The sequence below is a fragment of the Lepisosteus platostomus genome, chromosome 25 (assembly GCF_059453375.1).
Source record: "Lepisosteus platostomus isolate fLepPlt1 chromosome 25, fLepPlt1.hap1, whole genome shotgun sequence".
NCBI lineage: Eukaryota > Metazoa > Chordata > Actinopteri > Semionotiformes > Lepisosteidae > Lepisosteus > Lepisosteus platostomus.
Window position 1 is genome coordinate 2,669,568 of NC_142635.1, and position 3,794 is coordinate 2,673,361.

Here is a 3,794-nt window from a genome sequence, read left to right on the forward strand (position 1 = left end):
GACAGTGTGGACAGAGCTGATGTGTTTTCAGGAGACTGTGATCAGAGCTGATGTGTGTATATAGGAGACTGTGATCAGAGCTTATGTGTATATAGGAGATGGTGTGATCAGCTGATGTGTGTATATAGGAGACTGTGATCAGAGCTTATGTGTATATAGGAGATGGTGTGATCAGAGCTGATGTGTGTATATAGGAGACTGTGATCAGAGCTTATGTGTATATAGGAGATGGTGTGAACAGATCTGATGTGTGTATAGGAAACTGAACAGAACTGATGTTGATATAGGAGACAGTGTGAACAGAGTTGATGTGTATACAGGAGACTGATCAGAGCTGATGTGTGTATATAGGAGACTGTGATCTGAGCTTATGTGTATATAGGAGATGGTGTGATCAGAGCTGATGTGTGTATATAGGAGACTGTGATCAGAGCTTATGTGTATATAGGAGACAGTGTGAACAGAGCTGATGTGTGTATAGGAAACTGAACAGAACTGATGTTGATATAGGAGACAGTGTGAACAGAGTTGATGTGTATACAGGAGACTGTGTGATCAGAGCTGATGTGTATACAGGACACTGTGAACAGAGCTGATGTTTATATAAGAGACGGTGTGACCAGAGCTGATGTTGATATAGGAGACAGTGTGATCAGAGTTGATGTTGATATACTGTAGGAGACAGTGTGATCAGAGCTGATGTTGATATAGGAGACAGTGTGATCAGAGCTGATGTTGATATAGGAGACAGTGTGATCAGAGCTGATGTTGATATAGGAGACAGTGTGATCAGAGCTGATGTTGATACTGGAGACTGCAGTCGGAGCTGATGTGTGTATATAGGAGAGTGCAGTCAGAGCCAGTGTCTTCTCATCACACATGGTAACAAGACCTGGTGTGTTGAAGGAGGCAGAGTCACAGACAGTGCAGTGGTATCTGGAGATGGTCTGCCACAATCCACTAACGTTGAACAAGTGTCTCTTCATAGAGGATCTTTGTCTCACCAAAGTTCCAGACGAAAACCCTAAAGATAAAGATGATGTCCTCGATGTTATATTCTGAGACTGTATGTAGTGCAGCATTTGCAGGCTGCAGTCCCCCACTACACCTGCAGAGCGTGGGGGCGCTCTTCCTGACTGGATTTCTGTTGATTATTGTGCCATCAGCATTGTGATTGTTGTGCTCAACACTATTAGTTGTGCTGTAAATATATGCAAATTGTAATTATTTCTAAATGACTGCTTTGCATTCTTAAGTGAGTGGATCGAGGAGACATTTCCTTCCGGTTTATCCCAGGGGATTTTGACAAGGGAATAGCAGTGGGGTGGGGTTCCCCTGCTGTGTCCGGACAGACACAGGGGGCGCTGTTGCTCCCTGGGGTTGTGTCTGTGACTGGTGATCCAGCACTCACCGGCTGCTAGTATTGGTGTCAGTGTTGATGTCCGCTCAGCTGTGCCATTCCAGTTCGGAGTATTTTAACTGTTTCATTCTTTTTATAGTAGTGAAAAAAACCTTTATTTAAGTGATAGAAAGAGACTTATATATATATATGAACCTACTGTATTGTTTTGTGTCTTGTGTGTGATCAAGCTGAAGTTAGTGGCTTTCACTTAGTGACCAAATATCTCTAGACTCTTCCCCTTCCTCTCTCTCTCTCTCCCTCCTCTTCTGCGCCACCCCACCTGGATCTGTCTCTTGCCCTTGTCTTTGTCTGCCTGCCCACTCGATGCCAGCTGTGTCTCCCAATGCCCTCGCTGTCCAGTAGGTGTAAAGTAAACGTGTCTGGTGGAGCGTCTCTTTCCCTCATTTCCTGTCCTTAATCTTTTCCATTTGCTCCTTCTGTCCCTCTGATCTTCATTCTCTGCAGTCTGTTGACCTGCTGTGGAGCTACTGACCTCACAAAGAGGAATTGCTTTTCTAATTCTGTAACTGAATTACCTGGGAGTTGTTGGTTTGCCTCATAATGCCTATGTGTGTGTATGTGTGTCCTTTTTGTGTCTTACACATTTTATAAAGATTGAGTCTCTCATTGTCAGCCGTGTGTGTCTACTTGTGTGTCTGTATGTCTGTGTGTTAATGCACTCTGCTAGCTTTGGACTACATCTCCCATGAGACACTGGGATGCCAGATCCCTCGGTAACCGTTGGAGAGTTTCTCCAAAGCAGAGTGCCTGACATGGTCTAGTCCTGAATTCGCCAAAAATGTTGAAGACTGAACTACAAGTCCCACGATGCCTAGCTGACGCAGCCCTATAGTGTCCAGGGTTAGAGGTGTCCTCAGTGTTTCATGAAAGATGGATTTTTTTAGAAAAACACACACATATACACACACATCAGTACCTTGGATTGTGTCTTCTATAGAGGAATGACTATATACATATTATTAGAGGAATAAAATGTTTTATTATCCTGAAGTCAGGCTTTGAATGGTCTGTGGTTCTGTTTGTCTTCCAGCCAGATTCTGTACAGGTCTGTGTCTCAGTACTTCGTAATGGACAGACAGACTGCGAGACACTGGGGCACCTTGAGACATACAGAGACGCACAGTCCGACACACACCGAGACCCCGATAGACGCTGGACACGCTGCGGGGCCAGGGGACGCACACGGAGACACGCGCAGTCCCGCACGCACACACACGTGCCCGGTGGCTCCTGTGAAGCTCTGTGAGCCAGGGGAAAGATCCCGTGCGCTGGCTTGGCCCTCTCTCGCTCCCTCACTCTTTCACTTCCTCACAGGGTTTCAACAGGCCCTGGCTGACTTCACGGTGGTCAGCTGTCCTGGCTATTTTCGGCGCCTTTGCGTCAGCCTGTTCGCCGTCCGACAGAAAGCCCTGCCGTGTGGCTTCAGCGCTTGCGTCCAGAATGAGCCGTTCCTTCTCCATTGCTTGTGGACACGAACCCCCCGACTCGTCCTCTCTCCCGCTCGGTGCAGGCTGAGGGGTAGATGGGGAGTAGACTTGGGGAGCAGGGTGGTCCCGGCGTTCGGTCCCGGGTCCACTTCCTGGGTAGGGATCCTTCTGCGTGGAGCCTGCATGTTCTGCCTGGGATTACTCAGGTGCTCCAGGGTATTCGCCCCTGTGTGAGTGAGTGTGTGTCGCGCTATGGACTGGTGTCCAAGTTGTAGTCCTCCTCTGGACCCTGAGCTTCTGGAACAAGGTCTGATTTGACATGACTCCTGCCCATCAACACCTGGATTCATAACAGATGAATGGATGCTGGAGTGTCCAGTCAGTGTGTCTGTATGAACCCCTCTCTCTCTCAGTGCAGTGTTCATGTACTGGAGTGTCCAGTCAGTGTGTCTGTATGAACCCCTCTCTCTCTCAGTGCAGTGTTAATGTGCTGGAGTGTCCAGTCAGTCAGTGTGTCTGTATGAACCCCTCTCTCTCAGTGTTAATTTTAGCCAATCTTCCTTCACCTTGACTCCAGATCAAGAAAAAAGACGAGCAGTTCATGTTCCTCAAACCGAGTGTTGCTCTTCTGCTGTCAACTGTAGAGAAATGCTGGAGAAATGTTCATGATGAAACCGGGCTGTTACCTGAGGCGGCACTAACGATCCTGTACCACTAGAGGGCAGTGCTGACACAGTCTGGGCATTAAGGTTTGCACAGGTCCAGAGGTGCTGATTTACCCCTGTCTGGTTTAAATAGTCAAACTACCCGACTGACAGCCTGGACTGACTGGTCTGATTCTCTGCACTGACAGAGAGAGAGAGAGGAGGAGTGGTTTGCTCGTTTGTTATTGAGGAAGTGGTGCAGTGGTCACTACTTTAGACCAGTGGAGGGGATTGAGACAC